This window comes from Phasianus colchicus, chromosome 1, assembly GCF_987193195.1.
Source record: "Phasianus colchicus chromosome 1, bPhaCol1.hap1.1, whole genome shotgun sequence".
In the NCBI taxonomy this organism is placed as follows: Eukaryota; Metazoa; Chordata; class Aves; order Galliformes; family Phasianidae; genus Phasianus; species Phasianus colchicus.
This window is the reverse complement of record NC_143436.1, coordinates 189,489,098-189,502,021: the sequence shown is the minus strand read 5'-3', so window position 1 is coordinate 189,502,021 and position 12,924 is coordinate 189,489,098.

Below are 12,924 nucleotides of genomic sequence, written 5' to 3'. Positions count from 1 at the left end.
TTACAGCCCTGAATTACTACCATTGCATGTGTCAGACACACAAGACATTTTCTGTGTTTGGTTAACAAGCTTGTGCTTTGTATTACACTCCAGTAAGCTGTTACCTGCTCTCTTGAAAGAGGAATGTTATCAAATCTATTGGAAGGTGTCTCTATTCTGCAGTGTTATAGAACTGAGTTAGAGGGCAAAGTCAAAAAAGGCCAAGCTAACAGAGTCCTGCAAAGTGAAGGGTTTCCTTGGGAAGGAAAAAGTAAAACTTTTTCCTGCAGAAGAAAACAACAACAACAAGAAACAAAAACAAACAAACAAAAAAACAACAGTGAATATCTGTCTACTGGGCTCACTAGCTCATCAAAGATCCAGCACTCACCAAGCTAGCTCAGGAGAGCTGCACAGACAGCAGTGATTGTACAGGAAAAAAGGGAGATTTTTCTTCAGTGACAACAAATGTTAAGATTAACTCACCATATACTGAATGCTTGTAATCAGAATTTTGGCAGTAGTGCCAATAAAACATTTATTTCTAGCCAGTCCCAGTGCTGGCCACTCTGACCTGTCACTGACTGTACAGTGGAAGATTTGTGTGATCATATGGAAAAGTGATGTAAGGAAGCAATCTGTCTGACAATAATCCTGGAAGCACAAGCCCCAGGTATGGTTGTTATTCAGTCAGGTCAGTTCCCCACTTTGGAAGCTAACCATGACCTGAGTGGTAATGAGCCATCCATGACTTTAAAGGAGAGAATACGAAGATTATGTGTGTGGAGTGCTTCACAAAAAGCTGCTGTTAGGCAAAACTGAACTGAAAAAGGATCCATGTGCAACAAAAGCCTATCCACTTATTTCAACTGTATCTATCTAATTAAAAAATGATATCTTCTTGCCAGCCCTGCTGCACTTTTCTTAGTGTATCATCACCTTCACTGCCACTGAAGATGGTAGCACAATATAACAGAACTAGTCGTAAAAAATATAGAAACAAAACATAATATGAGAATGGGGACTGCCTGTTCTCCTGTCTGTTTTGGAAAGATACAAGAATAAAAGCATTTCTGTGGTCCTGTGTAGGCTTTGACATTAACTCCTTACTGAGGCAGGTGTTTCTGTTCTGCAGATGGTTCTCTGCAAGAGTGATGTCCTAATTACACACTGATAAAAAGTGAAGATCTGTACTCAAAGAAATATTTTTCAGTGCATTAATTCATACATGATCATTATCTCACTATAAAATGTGACCTTTTTTTTTTTTTTTTTTTTTTACTGCAATGTACTTGAGCCAGCTTAGTAGTGTATGCTTTTATGCATGATTGAACTAATCCTGTTTACAGTGAAACTACAAAGTCTTGCTTCTGGAAATTTTTTTGATGCAGTAGCTAATGGATAATCATTTGCTGCACCTTTAAACCTGCTTTGTTTTGAGGGAAGACATGTTCTAACTGGAAAAACTCAGTTGCTAGCAATTATGGAAATTAGATTTATGAACAGAGTTAACAGAGCTGTGTATGTGAGGGTTGTAGAGAGGACTCATCAGGTTCAGTGTGCACTAGCAATGTTTGCAGATTACTACAATGTCCACTTTGTTGTGCTAGTTACTTAAATTACATGCTCTATGTAGTTATCTAAATTATGCACACTTTGAAGCTAGCTCTGTCTTCTATCTTGATGGACAACACTGTGCCTAGGAGGTCTAAATTCACGGCTGAAACTTGTAGCTGGTAGGTAGAGAAATACATTTTTTCATAAATTTTGCTTCTTCTTTGAGTTTGTGACTTGTTTTGATATAGGAATTAATACTAAAACTAAAGCAATGTGAAAGGACTCTATTTAAATAATTCCTTTTAGAAACATCCACTATACTTCCTCCAACCCATTTTATTTTCTTTATTGGCTCAGGTGGTAAAAAAGGTACTGATGTGCAACCACTATCAATAAGTAATACTAATCATGTAAATAATAATTTTAGGGTAGGAATGTAACAGTATGTGGGTCTGTGGTTTTGTATTTGCATGGGTTCTCTTGGTAAATCACTCCTTCCTTCATATTGTAGCATGCCATTTCTCACATGTACAGCAACATATCTATCTGCAGTGCAGAGGAAAATGATACAGCTAAATTTAAAGAACAAACAAACAAACAAAAAAACACCTGTAAAATGGATGAGAGAAGAAGAGGAATAGGAGAATATCTTTCTCTTGGATCGGTTCACTGAGTTGATCTTTAAGGTAACAGCAAAGTGATTGTGTTGGTCCACTTGAAAGGCCATTTTGCTGAAACTGAATGACTGGAGCTGAGGGAAAAGAACTGTTCACCAGGATTGCTGCTGAAGCATCTGAAGGATGTCAGTGCATGATTTTTTACCTACACTACACTGCAAAGGTGGAAATCATAGCGGAATCTGATCCCATAAGTCAAATATAAATATCACTTCCCCGTTTGTTTGGCTTTTGTCCACTGTTGGCTTCTTTTTTTTCTGCCAACTTTTTTCTGAAAGATGATACACAGAATACTTGACTAAGTAGCCTGTGTGAGTGCATGCACGTGTGCATATATGTATATAAATAAATATCTCATGTTCCTGGGAAACCATGTCCTGATTTAAGAGTTGTTGGATTAGCTCTACTGTTTAGGAAGTTAGGAAATGTGAGTACAAGCTTACTTGGAATGTATTGCTTTGGTTACTGCGATGATTATTAAAATAACAGTGTTAATTCTGTGTTGAGTAAAACACCATTAAAATATCCAATTTATATTCCAATTCCAGGGCAGAATAGCAGGAAATATTACTATAATTAAAAGCAACGTGAAAATCCCATTATCTTCAAAACTACCAGGATCTCAGTAAGTTTTGTTTAAAGTCTTCTTTCTTTTAGATATTTAAATCTTTAGACTATTACAGCATATCAGAAAATCAAGGAGGTGTCTTTTGGGTGATTGGGTCCAGACTGGGGCTGCCACTCCCAGGAGATACAGCCAAGTAGCTGAGAGCCCTGAGACATCTCCCCAGGGCATGGCAAGCAAGCAATGGAAGATGTAATCTGGTACTGGGTGGATGATGGCTAGAGAGCCCTCCAGACCTGTGAATCAGTGAAAAAAAGTTGAAGAAGATCATAAAATTAAAGTGACCTTCTCAGAGATGCCCTCACTGAAGAGAAATGACGTTTTTTCAGAACCATCACTTATCAGATATAAACAGCTTTTCTGCCAGAGTGCCAGATGCATATGAACTCATTAACCTTCAAAGGGTTTTACAAACATAAAATAATTAATTAGCTATGCATCTCTGTAGGTAAACAGTATTATTCTCAGTGTGTAGAATGGAGAAAAAGAGAGAAATTAAATTAATCTAGAGTGTCCTGAATTGTTATTCTAGTTGTCATAATGTGTGGGTCAGGTGGGAAAATGGATGGCCATGAAATGTAGAGATTCTGACAGCAATATGGCTGTGTCATCTTGTGTTCAAATAAAGCAATAATAAACCTCAAAGGAAATCCATGATATTTAAGCTTGCCAGTCAGCAGCTTTCAAATCAGTAAACACTTAAAATGCTCACACATTTCACTTTTCCAATGTTTGCATGCAGTTCGATGTTTTAAGATTTAGCTGGTGTAATTGCAGGCTGCCAATGCAGTGCACAGTCTTAATCTCCCTCTTCCTTCATCCTCAAGACCCAGTGGCTGCATCTGCGGCTTTCCAGGAATCAGAGACTGAGAAGCCACAAATGAACAAGGTGATCAGACAAAAAAACTTAACACACCTTCCACAAAAGGAGTATTTTTTTCCATTGCATCTGTTCGATAGACTGTGCTAACCTGTGGCCTCATGGACAGTTGCTGGTTTTGGTGGGAGTCAGGAGCTGGAGAAGAGGAATGGCAGCATCTTAGCACTGCAGTCACAGCAGTGCATTTGTTGCAGTTCTCAACTGTACTCCACAATAGTACTAATTAATTTGTGATCTAACCCACTTCTCCCAGGCTTCTGGCACATTTTCTTATTCTGAGATGTGAATCAGCAGTTTGCTAAAAGTACTGGTTTGCAGCAAGCTCTGTCTACTTCAGACCAAAAAAACATTAATTCATTGCTGTCTTGAGTTTAGGTATATGCCCCGACTGTGAAGGGAAAAATTCAGTTGTTCAATAAGTAAATAAATAAATCCAATTCTCTATCAAATGTGTTCCTATTTGAGAAAGAATGAAAAACAAAAAGACTTCTGCAATTAAAAGTGCTGAGCAGGTATCCTTTCTATTACTGCTACCTGCATCCTGACCAGCCCTGCTGAGAACCATGTGCATATGCCAAATATTCATTATCACTTTTCTACCTAGAGTTTTGAAAACAAATATGGATATAAATAAATATATATTTTTCTTTTTTTTCTCTGTTCTTCCTTCCCTTTTTACTCCTAGCTGCCTTGTACATTCTACAACTGATGCATTTTAAATGTGTCAGCAGCTTGTCAGTTGATAGCACTTTTCCTGAAATGCTGTCAGCCCTAAACGTTCCATTTTTCCATCAAACCTGAAGGGCGATTGAAAAAAAAGTATGTCTTCTCCAAAATAACTCTTTAATTGCCTTCCTGTTTATCGCCAACTTCAGTCTCTAATAAAAAGTGGTCTGTCCCGAACTCTTTCACCTTGTTTTATAAATGAAATTAAAATGCTTTTTATCTGAAGCTTTTTCTCAGCTCATATGAGACACAGATGCAATCAGACTTCAATCCAAATTGCAGGTTTTGCAAATGCACTTTGGTTGTCTCCCTTTGAAGAAGATAAAGAAGTTTGCTATCAACTCTGACATTTAGCCTTGCATTGAGGCTATTGTGAAATAGAGGCATACCACGAAGCAGTGCAGGGGGGAGAGGACAGGAGGAATGAAGAAGTGGTAACCTGAAGCCAAATGGCTGCAGGCAGAGCAGTAGATGGGCACATACTGGCCAGGTCAAGAGTCACTTCAGACATCCAAAGAAGGATCCTTGCCTGGTACCAGCTGGGTTGTCCCAAAGAAGGGGGAAACAAGGTAGTTCTATAGTAAAGGATTATATGATTCTGTGTTCACATGGCCCATACTGAGCTCTGTGACCCAAGGGAACATCTCCAGTGCTATAGTTCTTAATATGAAATATGAAGAGTAAGGAGTGCTATTTAGGCTCCTGTTTTCAATTGCCTTAGAAGGAGCCTCTTTTTTTTTCACTTGCCACTGTTTCCAATAGTGGGATCCTAAGGAAAGTATCATAGGCTGGCATATTTTAAATTACCTATTTTCTGAGTGATGTTAAACCAGGAAAATAACAGCACTGGGCTATTGATTTCTTTCATGCAATACTCTGATCTTTCTTTAAAGAGTCCAATACTCTGATCTTTCTTTAAAGAGTCCAAAGCTTCTCTTCAGAGAAAATCTTAACTGTCAGCGTTGGCTTTAATAGAATGAATCGAGTGTCAAAAGCTGCTGTTCCTGTTTTATTCTACAAAGCCACTGAGTTTACTGTCTTGAGTCTACCTCATCTTTATACTTTTAGGTGTGAATATATTTGAGAAACTTGTAGCAAGCCATCCAGTTCATATTCATTCATCTAAGAAAAGAAAAAAGGAAAAATCTCCATCATTTTCAAATCCAATTTCTATAACACAGCTAATGAAAGCATTATATTCAAGATGCTTAAAGAAATTTACACCTATTTTGAGATGCCCTAAACCATGCCAGTTCTCTGACATTGTGTCACAGATGCCTTTGAAACATCAGCACAGGAATACATAAAATTTTTCTACACTATCCACATGCTTTGACATTTTCCAAATGCAAAATTACAAGAATGAGTTGTCTTGTGATGCTATGAGTTGGAACACTGGCACTGTGCAGTGTGAGATAACTAACAGGAAGAAAAGTTGTTCCGCTCTGAGTGAAGTTGTCATAAATACAAAATATAGAAGCAAAGCACAAAAAGCCTGTTTTTTTTTTTGAATATCAGCAGAGTTCATTGGAGCATAGGGGCACGACGCAGTAATGATGGACAGGGAGGAGGCTCAGCGGCTGCAGATCTGAACCTCTTTTGCAACTCATGTCAGATAAGTAACTAGTTCATGCAGGTGAACATTCAATACATTTGCAAGATTGGTGTGATAAAACACAACATATATGTTCGCATATCTGCATTACAGCAGTTATGTCTTAATCACCACAAAGCAGATGTACTGCCCACACTGAACTAGACCTCTCCATTTTTTGCATTTGCTTTTTATAGAAACAGAAGCAAAAATTATGGGGTTTTTTCAAAGTATTTTTGTCAGTAGGTGAAGTCACATGTCACAGCACCATCTGGGCTTTCAGCTACCATCTCCATTTCTTCTTCCTCTTCTGTACAGTACATTTTGATTTCTAGTTGTTTATTTTTTCACTTCTCTCTATCTCTCTCTTTTTTTTTTTTTTCCACTTGCTGTTCTTTTTTTCCTTCTCATTTCTGCTTTGATTCTCTTCTGCTTGTTCCCTCTTGCAAACAATTTTTACTTTATTGAAAACAATATCAGACCTATTACAGAGCTGCAGGGCTCTCTTGCATTAACTTTAGGGTTGCCTCAGACCACTTTGGGTAACAAACTGGGGGCTGGTTCCTCAATATATTTCTTTGCACTCTTTTATTGCCTCTGGTTATTGGCTTGTCTGGTGCCAGAATAAAAAGAGGGGGACATGATACAAGGGGGTTGAAATTGTTTCTTTCTTTGATTTTTGTACAGAACCTACCCCAGTGGGTGTTCTAAAACTCATAGGTAGTTTTATAATATAAATAATGCATTATTTTTAAAAAGAAATATATATATATATTGATTTTATTGGTTAACATCATGAAAGACTGCAAATGCCAAAGCAGGAAAAAGAGGCTTCTGTAATGCACACATTTTCTCAACCATTTATCCCTTCAGATCTAATTATGTTTGTAGTGACAGTGCTCCTGTGTTGATCCATAATTAATCATAGAATCATACAATGGCTTGGGTTGGAAGGAACCATGAGGATCATCAAGTTCCAACCCCGTTGCCACATGCAGGTTTGCCAGCCAGGAGATCAGGTACAAGAACAAGTTGCCCAGGGCCTCATACAACCTGGCCTGTTGTAAGGCTGCAATGGGGTCTCCCCACAGTTTTCTCTTTCCCAGGCTGAACAAGGCCAGTTCCTTCAGCCTATCTTCATAAGAGAGGTGTTCTAGCCCTTGGATCATCTTTGTGGCCCTCCTCTGGACTCTCTCCAAAAGCTCTTTCCTGTGTTGGGGATCCCATACTTGGACACTGTACTCTAGCTGGGGCCTAACAAGGCAGAATAAAGTGTAAAATCACCTCCCTCACCCTGCAGGTCATCCTTCTTCTTGTAGATGATCAATACAAAAAGACTTTACATGGCCTCACGTAGTGGAAACTCTTCAATGTCAGTCATAGAATTGCTTAGGTTGGAATGGACCTTAAAGATGAGCCAGTTCCAAGCCCCTGCCAATGGGCTGGTTGCCCCCCAACAGATTGGGCTGCCCAGGGCCCCGTCCAACACGGCTTTGATAACTTCCAGGGATGGGACACCTTCTCTAAGCTGCCTGTGCCAGGGCCTCACTAACCCCTGAGTCAAGCATTTCTTCCAAACTTCTTGCCTGAATTAACCTCTCTTAGTTTATAATCATTATAGTTTCTCCTATCATTGTTAGATAGTGTAAAAAGTCAATCCCCTCCTGTTTATAAGCTCCCTTCAAGTATAAATGTAGAACTTGAACTCTGAGTGCACGTGCTTGATTTGTCAAGTTGCTCAGTACATACTGTGATGAATAAAGGAATGCTGCTTTCTAACACCCCATTAGATTTAGTGAGTTTTTTTTCCTGGATTTTGAATGACAGTACAACATCTAAATGTTTCTCAAACATTTACAGGGACAGTGACTCAACCACCTCCCTGAGCAGCCCATTCCAGTGCCCGATCACTCTTTTAGAAGGGAAATTTTTCTTAATGTCCAACTTGAATCTCCCCCAGTACAACTTGAGGCCATTCCTTCTAGTTCTATCACTACTTAAGCAGGAAAAGAGGCCGACACCCACCTCACCACAAACTCCTTTCAGGTATTTGTAGAGAGTGATAAGGTCATCCCTGAACATCCTCTTCTCCAGACTGAACAATTCAGTTCCCTTAACTGTTCCCTTGTTAGTCAAATTCAAGACAATGGCTAGAATTTCACAACCATCAGATGCGGTGTAACCCTTCAAATAATGAAAAGTCTGATAGGGTGTATTTTAGAATCTGACATTTGAAGCTTTTTTTTTGGGTTTTCCTCATGTTTGCATACAAGGCTGCATTGATTTGACACCATACTTTACTGACCAGATAATTTAAAGAACATTCAATCTCTGCTCACAAATTGTGTATGTGCAAAGAAGCACCTGTTTGTTCTACTTATGTTCACTAACTCAGAATGCTGTTATAAGGATTCATGTATACTTTTTTCAGCTGTGGCCCAAAGCCCCTGCCATTTGTGTGAAATCTCTTTCTAGAAAAGCACAGAAAACAAGGAGAGTTTATGCCCCTATTCTCACCCTTTTCTAGATATATAAGACAACAGATAAGTAAACAAAGGTTTACTCGATTTTCCACTTCAACACCATTGCCAGCTGGGCTTGTTCAGCCCAGAGAAGAGAAGGCTCTGTGGAGAACTCATTTACTACCTTCCAATACTTAAAGGAAGCTTATTAACGTGAGGGAAATCAACTTTTTACACCAGTAGATAGTGATGGGACAAGGGAACCATTTGAGTTTTAGATTTGATGTTAGGGAAGTTTTTCACTGAGAGGGTGGTGAGGCCCTGGCAAAGGCTGCCCAGAGAAGCCTGTGGATGTCCTGTCCCTGAAGGTGTTCAAGGCCAGGCTGGATGGAGCCCTGGACAGCCTGATCTAGTGCCTGATTTAGTTGCTTGTGGCAGTGAGGTTGGAACTAGATGATCTTTAAGGTCTTTTCCAACCCAAGACAGTCTATGATTCTATAATTATATAGAAAGGAATATAATTGTATAGAAAGGAAAGCCTCTACAGCTGGTCTCTTCCGGAGCAGGAGACAAAGCTCATCTTCCCGAGCAAGGACACATCAGGCTTTACTGAACAGCACTTGGGAATTTCTAACCCTGGCAAAAGAAATCCAAAGCCTGTAGGATCATGGCATGATTCAGATTGGGAAGGAGTTCAGACATCTCTACTCCAACCTTCTAGCCAATGCAGAATCAGCTATGAATGAGGTCAGGTTGCTCTGAACTTCGTGTAGTTGGATCTTGAAAACAAACATGTAAGAATGCCCTATCCTACTCATGGTGAGCTAAACTTTCCTTATGTCTGCTTCTGATGTAACCCAACAGATAGGTCAGCACCACATAGCCACAGGGAGACTCTGGGTGCTAGATGAAACCATAAGATGTTGCTGCAAACAAACACATGGAGCAAATAATGCTTGCTTTATTTAGAACTGCAGTTACCTCTTTATCCTATAACCATTGTACAGGCACAGGCTGGATGCAGAAACAGACTGTGAGAGCTCTTGTGAGCTTTAAACTGTCCTGAAGTGGACAAAGGACGTGGAAAAACAATCAGCCCTCCTTCCACAGAGCACTGCAAGCATGTGCATCCTGTGTGCAGGAGATCTCAATGTGATGCTAGGAATAGTTGTGAAGACACCGCAAATCCCTGCCATACCCCTGCCAGCTGGTGCTTTCCGGGCTGACTCCTTCTCTCCAGGTTCACCTGAAATATTGTGAATGTCAAGAGAGAAGAAACTTGCATGGTTGGTACAAAATCTTTCACTCCCTGGTACGTGGTGTCAGCCTGGTGGGGTTAGTGTATGTGTGATACCTTGCTCCATGGGTGGAGGGAGCATTGCAAGATCCACACTCCCATCATTTTCTATGTGACAGTGAGTGCTGTCAGCTTTGTGTGTTGGAGAAAAGAAAGCTCAAACCTCCATGTGACACAGCCACAAGAGAAAGAAAGAAACCTTGGCTGGGAAGCTTGAGCAGAGATTATCAACCACAGTGGATGTGCAGCAGTTTTGCAAGCAGCAGTTTTGCAAGCAACATCCAGCTCTCCTTCATCTCTAGAGCACTTCTCTTCTGTGAAGTTTCCCTATGGGGGAAGAAACAAAGTCACAGAATCACAGAATCACAGAATTGGATGAGTTGGAAGAGACCTCAAGAGATCATCAAGTCCAAACCCCCTGCCAAAGCAGTTCCCAACAATAGGTTGCACAGGTAGGTGTTCAGATGGGTCTTGAATATCTTCATAGAAGGAGACTCCACAATCTCTCTGGGCAACCTGTTCCAGTGCTCCATCACCTGTATTGTAAAAAAGTTCTTCTGCATGTTAGTGTGGAACTTATGTTCAAGTCTTAGCCCATTACTTGTCCTATTGCTATGCAAAACCTAGAAGAACCTGGATTATCCATTTGCCTCTCACGTCCCATTAGATATTTAGATATTCTTAAGTCCCTGCCCTGCTTTCTCCAAAAGCTTATCTATGTGAATATAAGTACTCACATACTGCTGTGTACTCCATTTTACAAAAACGTATGGCACTCTGTCCAAAGAGATGTCAAGCAAATGTCAAGTGATCATATCATTTCTCTGCCAACCTTCAGAAGAAGCCAAAAGAGTTTGCCCTCTGCTTTCCCATTGTGAAGTACCCATTCATTCATTGCTCTTCATGCTTATTTCTTTGCTACTTGTTTCTCTGCCTTCTGAGTTCACTACCTCTCCCACTTACATGCTGTCCTCTTCAGGGCAATTACCTCCCTACCCATGTAAGAACGCAGTGCAGACAGAGTCTGCAGCAATGAGTGTCTGTTTTAAGATTATGTAATGATCAAATCATCTTTTAAATTGGAGGTTAACTGAGATTCCCAAGATAGTAGAATATTTAAGCAGCCAGGACTATTTTACAACCTCTGATTGCTTCTTACTTAGTAGGAAGGATTTGTTAATCATTAGCATTAAAACCTAAAATCCATGAAAAATGGTTACCCTAGCACTTGCCTTCATTTTCATTTTGATGTTCTGAACAAGTAATTTGTTAACCAGCTAGACATATGTTGCTTAAGCAAGAGCCTGTCTAGAAAAACAAAGAGCTTCCTAAGAAGTAGTTTTGCAATATATTTAATTTGTGTTATCAAGGAGGACAATAAATTCAGTTTTCACTTATTTATTTCCAAGCCAATGGCTTTGTTCTGAGTTTTGTTTCCAAGGAAGTATGAAAAAGTACAATCAGAAGAAACAGAAATTTATTGTGAATTAACTCCTTTACTGATCACCTATAATTTTGCTGACTGTTAGCTTATGGTAGAGATCTCAAGATTGTGGAGGGGTTGCACATCCTGCTTAACTTGCCTGTGTACAGAGCTCACTATATTTTTCTAGGGGAGAGCAAAGAGTCAAGGTCTGTGTGATTCTGCAAGGCACTAATTGAGGAAAAACATGAAATTCCATAAAAGTAAAGCAAGAAAGACCAATAATTTGCTGTTAAAATTAACCTTCAAAGAAATTTGAAGACTATTTGTATCTTGACAGAATCTAGAAGTTGCAGGAAACTTTTGTGTCTGGGTGCCTTCTCACCTACAAAAGATATTTGAGACAACTAACGGGTAGGAGAAGAAAAAAAGAAAAATATTTAGGTCATGGTTCTGACAGGTTTCACTGGCTTTGGTGTGTTTGTATTGTAGCTAAGTGAACAAGGCAGAGCATATACTGTACATATTATGGATGGCAAGCTGGGCATAAGCCAGCAAAGTGCCCTCACAGCCCAGAAAGCCAATTGTCTCCTGGGCTGCACCAAAAGCAGTGTGGTCAGCAGGGTGAGGGAGGTGATCCTGCTGCTCTTCTCTGTGCTGTAAGATCTCACCTGGAGTACTGCATCCAGATGTGGAGTCTTCAGTACAGGAGAGACATGGAGCTGTTGGAGTGCATCTAGAGGAGGGCAACAAAAATGATCCAAGGGACAGAACACCCCTTTTATGAGGACAGGCTAAGAGCGCTGGGAATGTTTAGCCTAGAGAAGAGGAGGCTGTAGGAAGACCTGAGAGAGGCCTTTCAGTATCTAAAGGGGAGCTGCAGGAAAGAAGGGATCAAAGTCCCTAGCAAGTCTGTTGTGATAGGACAAGGGGAAATTGTTTCAAACTAGAACAGGGGAGATTTGGAGTGGCTACAAAGAAGTTTTTTATGACAACGATGAGCACTGGAATACGAATAGGAATAGGAATAGGAATAGGAATAGGAATAGGAATAGGAATAGGAATAGGAATAGGAATAGGAATAGGAATAGGCACTGCACAGAGAGGTTGTGGATGCCCTATCCTTGGAGACATTCAAGATGAGGATGAATGGGGCTCTGAGCTGTGGATGTCTCTGTTCACTACAGGGAGGTTGGACTAGATGGCCTTTAAGGGTCCCTTCCAATTCAAATGATTCTATCTATTCCACCAATTCAAATGATTTTAGGGCCTTAAGTTGCACCAGGGTAAGTGTAGGTTGAATTTTAGGAAGCACTGGAATAGGCTCCCCAAGGAGGTGGTTGAGTCACCATCCTTGGATGTGTTTAAAAACCATTTGGATGTGGTGCTCGTGGACATGATTTAGTGGAGGGCTGTTAGAGTTAGGGTAGTATGGTTAGGTTGTGGTTGGACTTGATGATCTTTAAGGTCTTTTCCAACCTGAGTGATTCTATGATTCTATCATTCTATCATTCTATGGTTGTATTTGTTCAGCACATATGCAATGCAGCCTTGCTAGGCCACACCTTGTCCATCAGCTCAAGCTGAGATTGGGGTGAGTAACTCCAGGGAGAAAAGTTTGCTGTGAGAATCTGAGAGAGCGGCTGTGGGTCTGAGTTCATGAACACAAATCGTGTTGCTCAGACAATCCAGCTGCGCGTTAAA